This window comes from Chironomus tepperi, unplaced genomic scaffold (assembly GCF_022539635.2).
Source record: "Chironomus tepperi strain 1889 unplaced genomic scaffold, CSIRO-AGI_Ctep_v1 contig_486, whole genome shotgun sequence".
NCBI classification, from domain to species: Eukaryota; Metazoa; Arthropoda; class Insecta; order Diptera; family Chironomidae; genus Chironomus; species Chironomus tepperi.
In genome coordinates, this window is record NW_027226608.1 from 606,845 (window position 1) to 628,642 (window position 21,798).

The 21,798-nt window shown below is 35.0% G+C and overlaps 1 non-coding gene across 1 annotated transcript; it reads right to left on the reverse strand.

The window, feature by feature from the left end:
• Window positions 1-17,802: 17,802 nt before the first annotated feature.
• Window positions 17,803-17,875, reverse strand: TRNAA-AGC (transfer RNA alanine (anticodon AGC)). Its single transcript has one exon. It is a non-coding gene; the product is annotated as a tRNA-Ala (tRNA).
• Window positions 17,876-21,798: the final 3,923 nt, after the last annotated feature.

Here is a 21,798-nt window from a genome sequence, read left to right on the forward strand (position 1 = left end):
AAAAAGTCATCAAAATTTGTGTAAAATTTAAATGTTGATTTTAAAACAAAATTTGCCCCCAAAAAAGCTCATAAATTATGTATTTTAAAATTACATATTAAGCAATAAAAGTTAATCGCGTTCGGTAAATAATTAACGGTTTTGTGTAAACATAATTAAACATTTTTGTGATTAAAAAATTAATCAAAAATTTGTGCATATAAATTTAAAAAAAAATATTGAAAATTTGTGAATAATAATTAACAATTCTGATAAAATTGAATTTAATTTTCTGAATAATTTGTGTGAATTTAATGGTTTTAAAATTAATGGCAATTTGAAAAGTGAAAATTGAAAATTAAAAAATTGGATGGATTCAAATTGTTAAAAGTGAGTAATTTATGAATTTTTAAATTTAAAAAATTTAATTTTTTTTTTCAATTTTATTTTTAAAATTTCAAATTTTTAAAAGATTTGGAATTTTTAAAAACATGCTTTTTTTGATTTTTTGAAAAAAATTTAGAAATTTTTAAATATTAAAAAAATTTGAATTTGAAAAAACCGTTAAAAATTTAAATTGAGAATTTTGAATTTCTAACGGTCACTAAAAATTTGAATTATTCAAATAATTTTGATCCAACTTGCACTCACCCCATAATTCAACCTGATCCTTAACAAGCCACGCTCAACTCAACATTCTGATCCCAAAATTAAGTCACGGAAAGCTTTCCATCCATCATGTCAACAAAAAGCACCAAAAATAAGAAGCTCCAAAAAAAACAAATAAAATTTGACAGAACTTAAATTGCATTAGATTCAATTTCATCTCGTCGACGACCCTTTTTTTGTGTGTTGAGCTGTCATTGCTTCTTGTTGCTTCACATCTGATTTTTTCGTGAATGATTCGCGCGTAATTCCGTCTTTGTTGTTGCCTTCCTATTCTTTGTACAGCACAGAAGAAGTGAAATTTTTTATGAAAGACAAAATTTTTGATCAAAAATTCCGTTATCGTAAAAATAATAAATTCTTGTTGGATATCCAAAAAATTCAATTTTTTTTTGCTACTTTTTTTTATTCGCTTTTTGATGTATAAAAATTATTTTTATGTCGATCTATATCGCGTTATATTTGAGATATGTAGGCATGCGAATGAATTGAAATGAAATTTTGGAAAAGTTGGATATTTTGGTGGTGAATAAGGCGCATTTTAAGGGGTGTTTTGGGGCTTTTCTTACTTGAAATTTTGAAAGTTTGGCCTCATTCAATCGCATTTACTCACGTTTATGTGCATTTACGAGCAAATTCCATCCACTTGGTAATTTGGGTCTATTTTGCTTGATATTTTGGATGCCAACCCACACCCTTCCCTCCCTATTTAAGCATTGATACATAATTAAGGTATACTAAAGAGGCCATGGATCACACTTGATCTGTACGGCCAGCGAAGTAAGTAAATAGGACTACCAGGGAAGTCTTAGTCTGGGTCTCGACATCAAGAACCACTGAAGTCAGACTTGGGGGTCCGATTGACGTCAAGTAGAGTCTGACTCTTGGAATTCTGATAAATCAGGTCCCTACATGTTCTAAATCAGTGTTTCTCAAGCTTATTTGCACCATAACGTACCTTGAAGGTTGGCCTCGACTGTAGCTGCACATGGCATACGGATCATGTCCCTTCAGTGACTTACTAGAGTGCCACGTCACACAGGTTGCCCACCACTGCTCGAAATCTTCATTTTCCCATCACTTAACTCCTAAATTCTTAAATATTTAACACAATCCCCACCCAAAATGCCTCCCATACCTCCCAGAGTATTTTACAGCTCCCAAATACTCAAAATCACCATAAAAATAATTTCAATATGCCAAAAAAATTCCAAACTAACAAAAAGAAGCCAGCAACAAAAAATTGAATCGAAATAAAATAAAAAAATAGAAGAAATTTTTTACGATATCTTCATCAGATTTAGATCCTCAAATTCAGAGAGAGACTCAACAAAAGGCTCAAAAATATGTCTTTCAATCGGATTTGAAGCATAAAAAAATGAATTTTTTCAACAAAAGCTGAAGGAAGTAGAAGAAAAAGTACGAAAAAAAAAAAATTGGATAAAGACAAATGGAATTTACGAGACAAAATTGAAAGAATGAGGAAGATAGAAATTCTCACCGTAAAGACAGTGGTGGGTGACCTTTGTGATGCGGTAGTCAATTTTTGAAAATGTCATGAACCGTGTGTTGCGTGCGGTTTTGGTCCTCAATTGTTAAAGTGAGTCATAGTACCCTAGTGTGTCACTATGTATACCATGAACCGTGAGCCATGTGCCATTTTGATCAAACCTAACAATCTGTGTGCCACGGTACCCAGAGTGTCGTCAAGAATGCCTTTCCGGATGTGATTTCAATCCTGGTTTACCAAAAAGTGACACGGTACCCTAGTCTGTTGCCAAGACTACCATAAACCGTACGTTGTGTGCAGTTTCGATCACAAGCTAACAACATGTGTGTCACGGCACTCTAGAGTCCCACTAAGAATCCCAAAAATTGTTTGCCGAATTGATTTTTGATCCTAACTTACTAAAGTGCCACTTTATCTTAGTGCGTCGCTATGATGTGCCATGAACCGTATGCCATGTACGACTTCAGTCCATACTTACCACCGAGGTATGCCAAGGCACCCTAGAGTGTTCCTAAAAATTCCAAGGACCGTATGTCGTGTGCGATTTTGATCCAAGTTTACTAAAATGTGTTCAAGTACCCTAGAGTGCCAATAAATCGTATGCCGTGTACGGTTTTCCTCAATTCTTACCACAATCATGTCCCTTATCCCACAGGTTCCCCACACCCTTCCCCCATTATACACACGACATGTTCTTCTTATTTCCTGAACGTCTTTCGTCGTCGATGTGTAGATTGTTCGTGCTCAGGCCTTGAATGAAAATCTCATTCAGCCTTCCCGTCTTCGTATTGAATTTAAATCAACAAGCTTTTTGTGTTGAGTCGTATCCATGTTGTGTGCCATGAGGATAAATTTGCAAGAATGATATGAAAGTGGAACAAATGAGGAATTTTTATATATTTTTTTGGATAGATTTGTGCTGTTTTGGAATGTATTGATTTAGTTGAGTCTAGTTGATCCTATGAAAGTGTTTTTGGAATACCTTAGAATTGGGTGGGATTTGGGATGTGTGTATGATGACTAAATGGTTAATGGATTGCTGATGGATATCGGTTTTGGGTTGAAAATAACTTCAAACTGGAGTTTCGGGTCGTCTCGGGTTGTTTCGGGTTGACTCGGGTTGCCTCGGCTCAACTCGGCTTGATTCGGTTCAATTCGGCTAGATTCGCTTAGACTCGGCTTGATTCGGTTCAACTAGACTCGACTCAACTCGACTCAGCTTGACTCAGCTCGACTCAGCTCGACTCAGCTCGACCCAGCTCGATTCAGCTCGACTCAGCTCGACCCAGCTCGACTCAGCTCGACTCAGCTCGACTCAGCTCGACTCAGCTCGACTCAGCTCGACTCAGCTCGACTCAGCTCGACTCAGCTCGACTCAGCTCGACCCAGCTCGACTCAGCTCGACTCAGCTCGACTCAGCTCGACTCAACTCGACTCAGCTCGACTCAGCTCGACTCAGCTTGACTCAACTCGACTCAGCTTGACTCAGCTCGACTCAGCTCGACTCAGCTCGACCCAGCTCGATTCAGCTCGACTCAGCTCGACCCAGCTCGACTCAGCTCGACCCAGCTCGACTCAGCTCGACTCAGCTCGACCCAGCTCGACTCAGCTCGACTCAGCTCGACTCAGCTCGACTCAGCTCGACTCAGCTCGACTCAGCTCGACTCAGCTCGACTCAGCTCGACTCAGCTCGACTTAGCTCGACTCAGCTCGACTTAGTTTGACTCGGCTCGACTTAGCTCGACTCAGCTCGACTCAGCTCGACTCAGCTCGACTCAACTTGACTCAGCTCGACTCAGTCGAGCTAATACTTCCAATTCCAAAACCAACTCTATCATTTTGCACCTAACAATCAGCACAACATCATCATATTCATCTAACATTTCGAACATCCTTCATAGTGACAGTATGAACAGCACTCGATGCTCTCATGCATGACCTTTTCATGACTTGTCGACAGTCTATTTCAATTTTCATGGCCCACAGCATGAGAGCAGCCGTAGCAAAGATATAAAAAAAAGGCAAATGCGTTCGAAGACGTCTAACTTCCCCAAGACAATTGTGACTTTTAATTTTCTACATTTCAAGCATTTTTTTGTGTGCTTGCTGCTTGCTGCTATCGAAAAAAAAGTCAACAAACTTTTTTTTTTATCCATTTTTTAGGGGATGTTCTTCTTGATGAGAGAGTCAGTTGGAAGTTTTTCGTGAGTTGAATGGTATTTATTTGGTTTAAGTCTATATGGGAATTTAAGATTGTGGATTATTTAATGTGAATAAATTGGGGAAAGTGATATGGAGGATGTCGGCATGATGCAGAGGTAAGGGGATTGAAATTTTCAGGGGTTTTTGGGATGGAATTGACTTGAATTTTGTATTGAGTCGAGCTGAGTTCACCCTTATCGAGCCGAGATGATCCGAGTCGAGCTGAGTCGAGCTGAGTCGTGCTTGGTTGAGCTGAGTCGAGCTGAGTTGAGCTGAGTCGAGCTAAGTTGAGGTGAATCGAACCGAGTCGAACCGATTCTAACCGAATCGAACCGAATCGAATCGAGCTGAGTCAAGTCGAGCCGAATCAAGCCGAGGGTAACCGAATCGAGTCGAGTTTAACCGAATCGAGCCGAGTCAAGCCGAGTCAAGCCGAATCGACTTCTACGCACATAGCCAACGACTTTTGACCTCAATTGCATAAAATTGTCTAAAATCGCACATCTAAAGCCATTTTCTAGTCCTATAAGTCACAAAAAAGCTAAGCCCAGAACAAATCCCCAACATTTTTCATATAAAATCCAAAGATTCTGTAAACATAATCCAACATAAAGTCATTTGTATTCACATTATGTCTAAAATGATGACTACTTATCCCCAATAGAACCTCTTTAATGTTCCATAGTAACTTGATACTCAGCATATCAGCCACCCACATCCTCATTTTTCTAGGAAATATCCATAAAAAGAAGCATTTTTTAAGGGGTACATAATTCATCATGTCACTCAAATATTGTGACTTAATATCCATGTCTATATCCATTTCTAGAGTATATCCCTTCAGTCATTCATCCTAACTGTGATCCATGAGACACCAAATATTCGTGATTCAATCCCATTTCAAAATTGTGACATATAAAAAAAGAAATTTGGGTGATGGAGGGGACATAAAGAGGAAATTGGTAGGAAAATTTGGATAAGTGACTGGAGGAAGTGAGATGCAGTTTGGGAATGTGAGGTGGATAGTGGTTGGATGTGCACGGTTTTGATTTTTTTTACTCATTTAAGCTCTAAAGTCGTTAGCTTGACACGATTTAAGATAAATTGAATAAAAACAAGGCTTATAGTCGTTGTATTTGTACGATTTTAGTCAATTTGACTCATAAGCGACCATATAGTCGTTATCTGTACACGATTTAGGTCATCTTTTCTCATTTGAGACCAATAGTGGTTAACTGTACACCATTTAGATCAATTCTAATCGCTTAAAATCAAGAGTAATTAAATGTAAACGGTTTTGACTTATTTGCCTCATTTTAGACCCAATAGTCGTTGTTTGCATGCGGCTTTGATTAATTTTTCTCATTTGAGACCTAAAAATCGTTGGCTGCGTGCTATTTTGACCCATTTTTCTTCTTTGGTCTACTAAAGTCGTTGTTTGCGTGCTATTTTGATCCATTTTCTCTCAAACAGCAACTTCTGACATGTTTATCCAGCAATGTATCAAAAAATCAGCTCCCCTTCCCAAAAAACACCAAATCGATCAAGTTTCATGACCAAAAAAGTATATCCTAAAATTCTACCTCAAACGTGTAATGTTTCCCACATGACATTCATCTTCTTCTTCATGCCATTTACTCCGTCTTATCCATAAAATGAAGGCAATGACAGGCATGAGCATTAACATTGGCTATAAGGAGTATAAAGTTATTCCCTAATGCATGCCTTCACACACACACACACACATCAAACCATTGTGTGCCTTAACAATTTATAGATGTCACTTTACCGAATGATTTGATTTTGTTTCAGTCACCTTTATGGACGGAGCTGATTTTTAGTGACTTTTTGGTGCTTTTTTTTTGGATGTGTTTAGCTTGAAAGCATTTGATGGTAAGCCGGGACCGAATCAACAAAAAGTGAATGCAGAACGCAGCATGGAAGTTCGATTTACTTTCAACTTCCACGCTGGTTCTTCCCTACTGCACCTTCTTTTTGCCATTGTATACCTTGTTGGTAAGCCGCAACTGGAACTGCAAGAAGGTGCATGGAGAAAGCAGCGCGGAAGTTGAAAGTGGATTGAACTTCCAGGTGGCTTGCTCTGTCTCCACTTTTTGTGGATTCGGTTCCGGCTTACCATCAAGTTGTGCCATGGCACAAGAAAAAAGGTGAAAGATGAAAGCAGTACGGAAGTTGAGAATTGGTTGAACTTCCAGGTGGCTTATTTCCTGCACTTTTTGTGGATAGGGTTTTTGTTTTGTGTTCCCAAATGTTCCTTTCCACAATTGCTATAGCTCTTAGATATCCAATAATCGCACCATCCACACGACTCTCTACCATCAACATCTGATTCTCCTTGACATTATTCAATCCCCGTCAACATATCATATCATATCCCCAAAAAAAAACGACATAAATTCAATTCCCTTCTTATTTTAATCCATCAATCAATCAATAATATTTAATATGAAGAATTTACGACTTGAGATGCTTTAAATCAGCTGCAGGGCATATCCTAATGTGCGTTAGAAAAATAAATATTTTATGGCTTGTCGGAAGCGAAAGGCAGCAGAAGAAGATGCTATAAAAAAAATTTTGGAAACAAAATAACGTTAGGCAGCAAAATGGAATTTTGGCATAGGATGAGTTAAAGACATGAATATGTGGTTCCCTTGTGGATGAAAGTGGTGTGATTTGTGCGACTTTTGAGTGGTTTTTAGGAACTTTTGGTAGAAAATCGTGTGTTGTGTGCCACTTTTGACCACTTTTCATAGTTTGTGTCTAAAATCGTGTGCTGTGTGCGACTTTTAACCACTTTTTACAAGTTTGTCTATAGTGGCATGCCCTAAACGACTATTGACACACCTTTAGAGCAAATAAAGCAATTTTTCATTAAATTTACCTAATTTTAAATGCAAAACTTTGTCAATATATCCACAACTTATTCCACATCCACCTCCTGAATGGAAATTATTCAAAAAGGAGGTTAAGCAGCACAAAAGAAGCTTGAATTATTCATCAAAAGCACTGAGTATCATATGCTGAATACAATATTGATTGAATTTTGAGTTTTTCCCCCTTTTTTGTCAGGAACATTCAGGCACAACTTGGAATATGCTGGCTGTACACAAATAACAATTCACAATTCATTAAAGGACAAAAAGGCATTGTGTGTCGTGTATGAAGGAACAAGTTTTTTGTGGTAATTTTAGAGCTTTTGTGGCTTTTGGAAGCAATTAATAGGAACTGAAATTGTGTCGAATGAATTTTGAAAGTTTTTAAGATTTTTTGCATGATTTATGGCTTTACTTTTGGAATGGATGAAGTGGAACCAATTGAGATTGAGGATATGGAAAGTGCTTGAGCTGTATGTTGAGGATTGTGCAATTATTTGAGGATTTTTGATGAAAATTGGTATGAAAAGTGGTTACAAGTCACATTCAGCACATGATTTTACATACAAACTAGAAAAAGTAGTCAAAAGTCGCACACAGCACACGATTTTAGACACAAATTATGAATTTGGGGAGCGCATTGGGTAAAATTGTTGAAAATTGATGATAAAGAGCAGTGATGGATGATCTGTGTGTCACTATGTGTTAGAATAGCCATGAATCGAATACCGTAGCACACAAGTTGCCCACCACTGTCCTATATCATCTATGGATTGTTACTTATTAGCTGTTTTTACCAATTTTACCCAATGCGCTTTTCAAATTCCTTATCTAATCGGTCACTTAATCTACCAAGCTTCTGAGCACTTTTAATGCTTCTTTATACTTTCTACTCATTGCACCAAACGTACCATTGCATGATACATACTAATTTAGTCTAGATCGAAACATAGGTGGGGAATATGAAGTGATTACCACGGGGTGCCATGACTTAGAATAGGGAAATTCCGTATTCCACATTATTGTGTCATTAAAAATGCTTGAAAATGCCATGAACTGCATGTCGTGTGCGGTATCAGTCTAGGCTAGCCACCAAGTTGTGCCACGACACACAGGTTGCCCACCCCTGCATAAAAGTAAGACAAAACACTGCCAATGATCCAAAAATTGCCTAATTTCAACAAAATCCTTCAATAATAATCACAAATCCTCAATTAAATCCCTAATATCACATCCAATTCCTCCACATCACCCATCCAACAACAATAAATCCCATAAAATTAATTCCCATATCCAACATCATCTGCTTCCTCATAATTTTTAACTGTTCACGTTCCCAAAAATTTAACAAAAAAAAAAATGTGAAAATTTTCCATAATTTATTGCATGCGACTAGGAACATCCATAAGCAGCAAGCACCAAAAAAAGTCATTTCGATTCATAAACTTTTGCTATGTGTGTGTGTGCATGTGTGCAGCCCATTGCCAAACTATGAACAATTTTAAATATTTTTGGTACCAATTAGACACGCATGGATTCATATTTTACAATTAATAACTTTTGCAGGTTCCAATTTTTTGTGGATGTGGATATTCAATATGCTTTTTATGAATTGTGAATTTATTGTAGCATTTTGAATTGGAATTGAGGGAGCTGGGGAGGCTGGAGAGGTTGTGGCATCGATTTTGAGTATTATTGGATTGTTGACTTGATGATAATCGTTGCGATAGGAATAAAGGATGAATGTAGATAGTAATATTGTGTCAGCAGTCGTGTGTTGTGTGCGACTATTGACCACTTTTTCTAGTTTGTGTCTAAAATCGTGTGTTGTGTGCGACTTTTGACCACTTTTTCTAGTTTGTGTCTACAATCGTGTGTTGTGTACGACTTTTCACCACTTTTTCTAAATTGTGTCTAAAATCGTGTGTTTTGTACGACTTTGGACCACTTTTTGCAGTATGTGTCTAAAATCGTGTGCTGTGTGCGACTTTTGACCACTTTTTCTAGTTTGTGCCTAAAATTGTGTACTATGGGTTCACTAAGATGTGCCACGTCGCACAGATTGTCCACCCCCTGCCAACACCTTCAAATCTCACCAAACCCAACCTCAAATCCTCTTTATAATTCTATTATTATCTCATTAATCTTCATATCTATCCTAGACTATCGTTCTCTAAGTGCAGCATCAGCTTCTCAACACAAGCAATAAAACTTAATTTCAACTAAAAACAAAAAAGACAGAAAAGTTGCTCACGCTGCATGAAAAATCATCAGTCAATGTCACATATAAATGCATTTTACATTTTTCAATGCCAAAAAATGTCGCATGGAAGCTTCGTGCATGTCGCTGTGACACGGAAAGAGCTACAAAAAGTACCAAAAAATAAGAAAAAAAAGGTTCAAGTTGAATAAAGATGGCAAAAACTACTTCTGAGAATTTTTTTTTGTGTGCTAAAAATGTCAAAAAAAAAGTGTTTTTTTTTTCATGTGTCGGAAAAATGAAAAATGGATGAAAATTGTGCTTGATGTGGAGAATATGGGGAGCTTATTTACTTATTTAAAGGGCATTTTTCGAATGAAAAATGGTCAAGATGTGGAAGTGGAAATGGAAAATTGTTATTGATGAAGGAAAATCGGAAAATTGAAAATTCTAACCTCAAAAATTGAAAAATTCTAACCTCAAAAATTGGCAGTTCTAACCTCAAAATTTGGCGACTCTAGCCTCAAAATTTGACAATTTTAACCTAAAAAATTCAGAAATTCTAACCTCAAATTTTGGCAATACTAACCTCAAAAATTTGGCGACTCTAACCTCAAAATTTGACAATTCTAACCTCAAATTTTGGCAATTCTAACCTCAAAAAATTGGCAATTCTAACCTCAAAATTTGGCAATTCTAACCTCAAATCTAACCAAATATCACAAATTCTAACCTCAAAACTCCTTTTTCTAACCTCAAAAATTCCCACATTTCATCATAATCCCCAAAACTTACCTCCAGCAATGACAAGTTCATCCCAAAAAATTCACCATAATTCACTCCAATATCTCCAGGCTATGAAACATATATGACACATAGAGTCTCCATACTGAGAATTCAAAAATCAAACACGTCCCGTTCCCAAAAAAAAAAATCTATTTAATCCATCAATACAAATGAGATTCATTCTCAACCACACCGCAGGGATCAATGCACATGATTTTCATGATGAATAAAATTCAATTTCAATGCTGACTTGTTTCAATTGGTAAATCAGATTTTGGTTTGATTGGGGGCAGGGGGTGGACGCAGGGGGTAATTGTTGGATTTCCTGTTGCGGGTGGTAAAAAAGGCCAATTTTGAGAGAAATTATTGAATTTTATTAGGTTTTTGGGGAAAAATTGTAAAAATGTTCTAAAATTGAGGGAATTTTGGTATTTTTGGACAGTTACCCCATGCCGTACCCCGATGTCATGCCTGACGCAACACCCCCTGGGTTTTTTGGTCAAAATTCTTCAATTTGCTATGATTTTTCGGGCAAAAATCCCAAAAATCCCATCTAAATTGAGGGGTTATTACGATTCAGACACGGTAACCCCATGCCATATTACCCCATGCCATATTACCCCATGCCAAAGGGGAATTTCGGACAAATTTTTTTAATTTTCTTAGAATTTTTTGTGAAAAATTCTCAAAATTTCCCAAAAATCCCCTAAAATTGGGCAAATTTTGCACCCCATACGCAGTTACCCCATGCCACACCCCTGGCACCCCCTACCCCAATTTAAAACTTTTCTCTGTATTCTTCAAATTGCATCCAACTTTTCTTCCCCAATCCATGTTTATTTAACCCAAAAAAAAAAATTATGTGAGCTTGCTTCTTCAGCACACATAAAAATCCATCAAAGCTGCTTTCAGTAAATTAAACATGCTGAACATTCCGTACCCAAAAAAGTAAATTTTTATGCAACATTAAATGCAATTTGAAAGTTTTTTTTATGAAATTTTAGTTGAAAATTGAAATAACTTTTTAGACTGATGTTGAGTTGACTGATGCTGTATGAGTTTTTCATCGTATGTGGCTTTCGTGGCTTCTTTTGTGCTTGCTGCTGTTTTTGCTGATGTATGTGAGTTATCTTCATCTGTGAGTAGGATATGAACGTGTATGGTAGAGTAGGGTAACCTAGGTATTGAATGGCATCCTGGGTAGGTACACAGTCCAGTCCCTAGTCGAAATGCCTTCAATTCAGTCCAAAATTGTCAAAAATTCAACATAAAATTCTCCAAAAATTTGTCAATTTTGCAGCAAATAAGCAGCACACTAAGCAATTTTATAAAAGCACAAGAATTGCCAGAACTAAAAGAGACTCAAGAACAGCCTCAAAAACACTACAAATTTGAATATCAACAAAACGAAGTTTTTATTTGAATTTTTAAGCTCAATTTGTCCTTGACGCTATTTTTCATTTCACCAAAATAAGCTTTTTTGGATGGAAAAAGAAGGAAAAAAATTGAAAATTTCTTAATTTTGTTGTTGATAAAAAAAGAAATATTTTTTTTGGGAAATCCACTTCCATCTATAGTCGTTGAAATGTTGAGAATTCTAACGACAACAATTTTAATATTATGATATTATCAACATTTTTATGGAATTGAGGGGGTTGAAAATGGGTTTGGAAATAGTGGAGAAATTTAAATGACAAATTTAAAGCGTTGACTTGAAGCATCGCCTCAGATTTAAAGCGTTGACTTAAAGCATCGCCTCAAATTTAAAGCGTTGACTTGAAGCATCGCACCAGATTTGAAGCGTTGACTTGAAGCATCGCCTCAGATTTGAAGCGTTGACTTGAAGCATCGCCTCAGTTTTGAAACATCGTCTCATATTTGAAGCGTTGACTTGATGCATCGCCTCAGATTTAAAGCATCACCTCAGATTTGAAGCTTCGACTTGAAGCATCGCCTTAGATTTTGAAGCGTTGACTTGAAGCATTGCCTCAGAATTAAAGCATCGCTTCAGATTTAAAGCATCGCCTCATATTGGAAGCGTTGACTTGAAGCATCGCCTCAGTTTTAAAGCATCGCCTCAGATTTGAAGCTTCGACTTGAAGCATCGCCTCAGATTTTGAAGCGTTGACTTGAAGCATTGCCTCAGAATTAAAGCATCGCCTCAGATTTGAAGCGTTGACTTGAAGCATCGCCTCAGATTTGAAGCGTTGACTTGAAGCGTCGCTTTATTTTTTAAAAGAATACTTTAATTTTTCAATTCCTTTAAGAATTACACAAAACCTTCTAATTCATCCTTCCTACCCCCTGTCGATCTTCCCCAAACCCAAAAAAAAACATAACAAATACCAAAATCATGCCGCGACATTTCCACTAAATTGATGCAGGATTGTGTGGTGTGTGTGTAATCACATGAGGCTGATACTCAGCCTTGAAATTTTCATCCTCAAACATCACGTCGACATTGATACATTTTCCAAAGCTTAAACGATAAGGCTCGCGTGGAATAGACGAAAAAAAATAAGAATTTTTTTAGTGGCTGTTCATGTCACATTTTAGGGGATGTGGAAGTGTTTTTGAGAATGTGTATGGAGATTAGTTCCGTGTGGACGTAAAAATGTGAATTTATTTAGTTGACATTTGTTGCCAAAAAGTGGCTATTTTAGGAACAAATGTGAGTAAAATATTTATGGGAAATAAATGGAAATTATAAGAACTGAAAGCAATTGTCATGAACGGGTGAGAGATGTATTAATACATTGTGTGGAGTGGATGCAATTGACTGAAGAATTTATGAATTTTAATGGAAATTATGACAGCAGTTTAAGCTGTTGTGGAAGAATTTTTGATGATTTATGGTTTAATTTTATGGGATTTATGTGAATTTAAGGTTGAGGGTACGCAGCATTCACAAGAGGATTCACGATTGTGAGGAGAGCTCAATGATGATTGAGGGGTACGCAGCAATAATAATGAGGTAAACACTAATCAGAAAAGTGGATACGCAGCATGGATACTGGGAATACACTGAACTAATAGGGGGTACGCAGCAGTCACTAAAAGGGTACGCAGCACTTCCAGAGGGTACGCAACAATTTCGAGGAGAAAGCAGCTAATTTAAGGGATACATAGCAAATACAAGGGATACACGACAACTACAAAAGGGTACATTACAACCACAAGGGGTACGCAGCAATTTCAAGGGTACGCAGCATATTCAAATGGTTCACAGAATTCATAAGAGGGGACGGAGCAACAACAATGGGTACACAGCATCAACAATGGGTACGAAGTATCACAACAAATCCCCCAAAGCACAATCTCTCTAATTCCACTTACTTATCAAAATTACACAAATTTAGGACATTAATAGACTCTTTAAAAATTGATTCACAACTTCTTTACTTCTCAGAAGGACTCAAAAGCTCTCCAAAAAAAGCTAAAGCTTCTTTATTAAAAGATCCTCAAAAAAAACTTGCCTAACATTTTCATTCAACCTTCATAACCTTGAAATAGACAGCAACAAAATTATTGAAAGCAATTCCGTCAAGTTTTACTACACGAAAGCATTACAGCTCAAATAAGTCATTCAATTTTTGGGGACGGAAAAAGAAGCAGCACAAAAACAAATCACCGAAAATTTATTTCCCGTCCCCATAATTTTTATTGTTCTTTTTTTTTGTACTCACAAGCCATTTACACCTCTAACTTTGTTGTCCAACAAATCTTTGGGCAAGGGGTGGACAACCATGTGTGCTGTGGTATGACTTGGTGATGAGGATTGACCGAAATAGTGCATGGTGTATGGTTCATGGCATTGAATAAGTCAGGGGACCCTTTTAATGGCTTGTTTTCCAGGGGTGGATAACCTCTGAACTGCGGTACTCTTTGATGGTAAGTCTCGAGTGATTACGCACATGATATATGGATAATGACATTTCCAATAAATTTTAGGCGACATATTAGGGTACCGTGACACAAAGGTTGCCCACCCCTTGCATTTCGACAAACTGTTATGTCCTGTCCGCTGTGTGTAATTCTCTTATGAAGATTTGTGAGACTTGTTTTATATTTTTTTACTTCTTTTCATTTTGTTGTTTCATTTAAGATTGAAACAAATTATGCTACGGCAGCAGCAAATATTTATAGAAAAAGGAACAAAAGGTGATTCTCAAGTGTCATTTAGTTCATTAGGAAAGGATTTAGGATTATGAGTTATGGATCATGTGTTATGTTGGAAATTGGGTGAATTATGTGGAGATTATTGGGGAAGTTAGGGATGCTTTATGGATGGATTTTGAGGTTAAGGGTTGCAGAGGAATTGATGTGATGATTCAGGTGCCTTTACAATTGAATTTAAGGTTCAGGTGCTTTCACACTAGAGTTCTAATATTCAGGTGCCTTCACAAGACTCAAATTCAGTTCCATTTAAATGCGTCCACAAAATATCCACTCTCAATTATCCCGCAAAGCTTTATTTCCATTTCTTTTACACTTTTGTGCCATGAGTACCATAAAAACATAGCGAAAAGAGACTCAGTGACTAATATTACACCGAGTATTACAACCATCATCAATTGCAATAAAAATAAAAAGAAATGAGACTCAAAATGAGGAAGAAAAAGCTGAAATAATTGAGTAAATAAATCACAAAAAGGAAGAAAAACTGCGGGAAAATGAGGAAAATGTTATTTTGTGGATTAGCCATGGCTTTAACAAATTTTTATGCATTGTGCGTTCCTTAACGCTACTCAAATGGAGCTTCCGGCTCAGTGCTAATTAAAAAGCTGCTGCTGCTGCTGTCTGTGTAGTCGATGGAGCAATTTTTAATTCTGATGATCTTGGGGCTTTTGTGACTCAATTGTAATATGTGGATGTATTTAGAGCAAGAAGGGGTTTGGGCTTTTGGGGATGAGTTGAGGATGCATTTTATGGTGATTAGCTTTTTAGAAAGAGATGAGCTGGATGTTGTGGTGTTTTTGAATGATTTTATGGATAAAAGCAATGGATTTGATCTGAAGACAGATTTAAGATTTAAAAAAAATCTAGTACTACACATCAAATTCTAGTACTTTTCATTCCAAATTCTAGTACTTCATCCCAAAATTCTAGTAATTTATTTCAAATTCGAATTCATAATTTTAAATTCTAGTATTTCCAAAATTCTAGTACTTCAAAAATTCTAGTACTTCAAAAAAATCCAGTACTTTTTTTTTCAAAAATCTAGTACTTCATGATCAAAAATTCTAATTAACTTTTCATGCCTCACAAAACCCATTTTTTCACTTTTTTTTAATTAAAAAATTATGAAAAAAACAGGAAAATTTTCTTTTTTTGGTTTCTTCACAAATCTTTTCCATCTTTCCTGTGTGGTTCTTAACATTTTACATCAAAGAGCTTTTTTTATTTCGACTCCGTTGTGTTGAAATCGGAAGTCTTTTGAGAATTAAAAAAAGTTGTTTTATTTTCTATGATTTCAATTTTTTTGCATTTTTTTTTGTTGTTCCTTCCTGTTTTTAACTTTTTTTTACTTCTTGTGATTTTCTTTTCATGATTTATTAAAATAAAGAATCTTAAGTGAAACTTTGTTAGGTTTTTTTCAGTTCTATTTCTGCTTTTTAGCTGCTTTTTTCCTAAAATGACGCTATTGCTAAACTTTGTCCGTCTGTCCGACTGCCCGACTGTCCAACTGTCCGACTGTCCGTTTGTCCGTCTATCCGACTGTCTATCCGAATGTCCTTCTGTCTGAATGTCCTTCTGTCCGACTGTCCGACTGTCCGACTGTCCGACTATCCGACTGTCCGACTATACGTCTGTCCGACTGTCCGTCAATCCGACTGTCCGACTGCCCGTCTGTCCGATCAGTCTGTCTGTCCAAAAATGCGCTTCCGTCGGTCACGAGTGACCACATCCATTCCTAGTTCCTTTTTATTTGAACAAGTCCTTAAAGAGCTCTTAAAATATTGAATAAAAATGTAAAAATAGATAGCAAAAAAATGGAATAAAGTATCAGTATCTCATGAGAGAATGGAAACAAGTAGAAGATGGATGGATGTCGGAATGGATGTAACTATGACTCATTGCTGAACAAGTCGTTGATGGCACTTAAGTTGATAAAAGAGCTTGAATAATAAGAAAGATTTTTGTGCTTTTTAGTGCTTTTTTTGACTTTGATGTTATGAATTAAGGGAGTATTGAAGGGGAATGGGTTGAGGAGGGGGTCATCCTATCCACCCCCTGCATACCCTACCCACATTACCCTTCGTCTACCTTCATTTTGTTTGCTAATTTTTGATTAATTTTAATTACATTAAATGAAGCTTGGAACTGACTCTAGCACATGCTGGTGCTTAATAGGTGACACATATTCACACCGGGGTGTATCCAGGGGTATGACCCCACCCCCTACTACCTTTTTTGAAAAGAATTCTTCAATTTTTTAAGGTTTTTTGGAAGAAAATTCTCAAAAATCTTCCTAAATTCTTAAAATTCATACATTGACCCCCCAATACCCCCTTATCCCTTCCTTTCCCCTTCCTCCCCTTCACCCCTCCACCTCTAGTTACTTCCCAGGAAACAACATTCAATCATGATTAATTTAAGTGTTTGCAAACTTCAAGGACAAAAGTCCTTAAAAAAAATTCAATTTTTGACCTTTTTTTAAACTTTTTCCATTTTTCTTCTTCTCATTTCAGGAAGCTTTACACAAGACAGAAAGAAACGACATTTGCTGTATTTAAAGGAACAAAAGTAATGCAAAGAAATTTTGAATGACATTTGTGTTAAATTTAAGTGCAAACATTGAAGATTTTTTGTGTAAGTTTGAAAGTCTTTTTTTAAATATTTAAATGGGAAAGTTGTTGGATTTTTTGTGTGAATTTTAAATTTAAATTCAATGGATTTTGTGAATGGAAGTGGAAAAAAATTAAAAATTTAAATTAAAGTAGTTTTGAGCTTTGGATGGGATTTTTGAGTGAGTTTGGGGGAAAAAATGTGAAAATTTGAATATAATTTCATAAAATTTGAAATTTTTGTACAATAAGTAAAATTGAAATTTTTTGGATTTTTTTTTGAATTATTTTGATTTTTTTTTAATTATTAAAAAAAATTAAAATTTTAAAAATTTCAAATTTTTATTTTTTTTCTAAATTTTTAATTTTTTTTTAATTTTTTTTTCGAATTTTTCAATATTTTTTAATTTTTTTTTTATTTTTTTCATTTTTTTCAAATATTTTTAACTTATTTAAATTTTTCAACTTTTTTTTAAATTTTTAATTTTTAAATTTTTTATATTTTTTAATTTTTTTAAATTTTTAAATTTTTTAACTTTTAATTTTTTACAATTTTTTGTGAACTAGAAATCGTTGAATTTTTTCAATTTTTGAAGATTTTTTCCTATAAAAATTGAAAAAATTGTAATTTTTCTGATTTTTAATTCGAAAATAAAATTGTAAACATTTAAAAAAATCATAAAAATTGAAGAAAAAAAAAAATACAAAAATTTTCAAAATTCAGAAGAAATTAAAAAAAAAGCAAAAAAAGTTAAAAAAAAAAGTAAAAAAAAAAATTGGATCTGCCGGGTATCGATCCCGGTACCTCTCACATGCTAAGCGAGCGCTCTACCATCTGAGCTACAAACCCGATTACTTTCACATATTCGAATTTGGACAGATAACATATTTCAAGCACTATGGAACTAAACATTTACTTTTACGTTTAAATCTCAAAATTTGATAAGAGTTTTTTTGACAGATTGTTGATAAGGTCAATGTGAAGTTAGGATGATAAGGTAGAAATGATGAAAAAAGGAACAAAAAAAAAAAATCTTTTTAGAATTTAGAATTATTTTAACATTTTCAGACAGAGTTGGAACACAATTTGGAACAGAGTTGCTTAGACTCTATTGGAGGCTTTGGAGCTCGAGACTGGTGTCCAGTTGAGTCCGATTCTCAAAATCCTGCCAACTCTAGTTGTGTATCCTTCATACCAACCCCCATCCTTACCCCCTGGATACGCCATATTCCTCTCTATTCAATCCACATCCATCACTCAATCACTCATCAACCTACATCTGCATCTTATACATCTTATAAAGCACAAGAAACAAAAGAAAGAAAAATTACAAAACTTATGACTTATTTGAGAATAATTTTGAGTACAAAAGCTTTTAGCACAATAGCTGCTTTGCCTTGCTTTGCATTGCTTTGAACTCGAAGTTCTTTGACGTAAACTTTCAACTTTTTTTTCTTGCATTTCAATTATAAAAGTTTTTGCTATTTAAAATTTCGTTGGAAAATTGAAATTGTGAATATTTCTGAGAGTTTTGTGAGTTTTGGAATTGAGAATTTAAATTTAATTTGAAGTTTCTGGGAATTATTTTGAATTTTTAAAGTTTAAAATTGTAAATTGGTTGAAAATGTGAAATTATTTGTTTGAAAAATTGATGAAAAAATGTCAAAAAAATTCCAATTTTAATATTTTTGGGGAAAATTTTTAGTTTTAAAAATTAAAAATTTTAAATTCAAATAAAAATTCAATTTTTTTAGCCTCAAATCCTACAAATTCTTAAAAAAATGCTCTAATTTTCACCAAATTCTTAAAATTATAAATTAAATTCTAAAAGTTTCTAAAAATCCTCAAAATTTTAACAATTTTTCACGAATTTTCACATTTTTTTTCAATTGTTCTCAAAAATTGTCACAAAAATTCTAAATTGTCTACAAATTTTTCCAGAATATCCCCAAAAATTCTCAAATATTTATTAAAATTCTTCAAAATTTTCTCAAAAATCCTGAAATTTATCACAAAATTTTAATTTTTTTTTAAACAAATTCTTCAAATTTTCCATAATTTTTTTAAAAAATTCAAACAATTTTCAAAATTCCCAAAAAAAATTAAATTTTCCCAAAAGAATCCACAGAAATTTCTAAAAAATTGTTCAAACTTTCTACAAATTCTTAAAATTGCTAAAAAAATTCTAAAAAATCTTCAAAGTTTTCCCTGAAAATCTGCAATTTTTCCAAATAATCCTCAAAATATCACCAAAAATCCGCAGATTTCCAAAAAAATTCACAATTTTTTTTTTGCAATATTCTTGAAATTTTCTACAATTTTCCCGAAATTCCCCAAAAAACTCAATTAAATTCAAATTTTCCATCCAAAAAATCCACTCAAAATCCATCACATTCATCGTCTGTCATTATTAAATTCATCAACAGATTCCCAAATATAAAAAATAATTCCAATTCCAATTCCAACAACAACAACAGCCCAAAAGTGTGTCAAATAAATCAAAAGCAGCAACAGCCAGCACAAGCAGCACAAAAAAAAGTTTCATTGGACACCGGGTGTTGTAGAGGAAATTGGAAAAAAAAAATCATAAAATAAATGTCCAATAATAATTTTGAGTTGTGCCTGTTTTTGAACAGCATAAAGCAGCATAAAAAAATCATCAATTTATGCTTGTGAAATGCTCAAAAAAAGCCAATAAATGAGCTCATTTTTATCATCAAAAAATAGCAAAAAAAAAAAGTGAAATTCACCGCGTGATAAAAAAAAAAGCAAGAACAATTGTCAAGTGTCTGTGTCCAGTGACATGAAAAGTCAAATTCAAGGAGGAAATTGAAAGGAACAAAAAAATAGAGAAAAAAATTTCATTTTTTCGGTGAGTAATTTTTCATGATTTACAGACTTTTGTGTGTGTGTGTGTGTGTCTATTTTGATTTTATGGGACAGTTCTTTAGTGCTTGTGTGTATGAGGAAGACTCAGCTGCTGCTGATGTTAATGGTTTGCACAAGGTGGGGGACACAAGGGGGCATTCAATACTCATGAAATCTACATTAGGGCTTCTTGAAGTCTTGGTTTAGCTTGTGATAGACTGAAGAATTCCTGGAAGGAAGGTGTCGAAAGAACCAGTTTTAGGCGACATCTGTGGGACGCCATGGATAGCAGTTGATCTGTACGGCCATCGAAGCAAGTAAGAAGTCTTGGTTTTGATTAATTCCCGACAAATTCAAGAGAAATAACCCAAAAATGAGACTATCCGGAGACTATTTTTGGCCTAAATTTCAGCTTTAAGAACCCTTAGTCCGCTACCCAACACTCCTCTCACCCCTCATTTAGAGAGGAAGTCGAATTTAGTGAAATGAACTCCATTTAAAAGGGTGAAGGGAGATTTTGGACGATTTTAGCCAATAACCCTAGCAAAATGAGAGCCCACATCCAAAATTACCCTATTAACATCTCCATGTAAGTCAATAGAAGCCTCCTGTAAGCTTAGTCATTACCCGACTTCTTTCCACTCCCCATCCAATTTTTAACAAAAAAATCCTCATTTTTTTAGGGTTTTCCATTATAAAATCCTAAAATAATCCAATAATGCGATCATTAGAGACATTAATTTAGAATTAGTGATCATTATGACACCCTGACAGAGCTCCAGGAGACATAGACACAATTTTATAAACCATCTAACCCTCCTTGCCCTCTCCCTACAATTAAAATTGTTTGAAATTCTAAAATTTAGTTTTGGATTTTATCTTGAAAAATCATAGAAAATTGGAAAATGTGTGTCCAAAAATAGAAATTGGGGGAAGCGAAGCGGGGCTGAAGTTCTAGATTTCGAATGATGTCCTTGGTGCCCTGTTGTTACCTCCTCTATCTTCAGTTTTGCTCTCTAAACCTCCCTCACACCTTTGCCTGCCTTTCACCAATTACCAATTCCAAATGGTCTACATCTTGCCATACCTGTACCTATAGGTTAACCAGAGGATTTTCGCAAAATATCGAGACTTTTTTGAGGTTTTGTCGGAACAAATCAACAATAAAGAAAAATACAGCAGCATCCCAGCCAAAAATCCAGCACATAACCCCCCTACATCACCCATAAATCCTCCCAATACCTCAATTTCTTTCAAATTGATACTTGAACAACAGGAACCAGCACCAAAAAAGTCTGTCAAATTTATCATTTAATGATAAATTACATTTTGTCATCGCTCGTACAACCTGCACATATATAGCTGCTTATGACACTAATACTTATGCCTTACAATCATTTTTTACGACGGTGATAAATTTTCCTCACTTTTTTTTGTGCTGTTTGTGCTTCTTTCTGATTACATTGGCTTCAACGTGAAGTGCACGAAAAAGTTTTACGACAGGAAAAATTGAAATTTTTTTTTTGACAAATTTTTAAGGTTTTTTTTGCTTTTTTTGGAAGTTCAAGGAGTGAATTGAGTGGAATTTATGGTGATGATTTAAAGAATTTTGGAAGTGGAAATTGATTTTTTTTAGTGTGATTTAAAGGTGGATTTTGATGGATGTTTGGGAATTGAGGTGGATGTGATGCAGAATTGCTATTAGTAAATTGACGTAAGGCTGGATTTACATCAGTTTTTGAAAAATTTGGGTGCAAAATTAGGAAAAAATAGGAACCGAATACCGTGCTCAGTTTTTGGTAGAGACTAACCGCCTAGGTGTTCAGTGGGTGTTGGTCAACGACACAACGGGAAACCCAGAATCAACTCCACTGGACTCCAATTGGACTTCAAAGTCTCCAAAA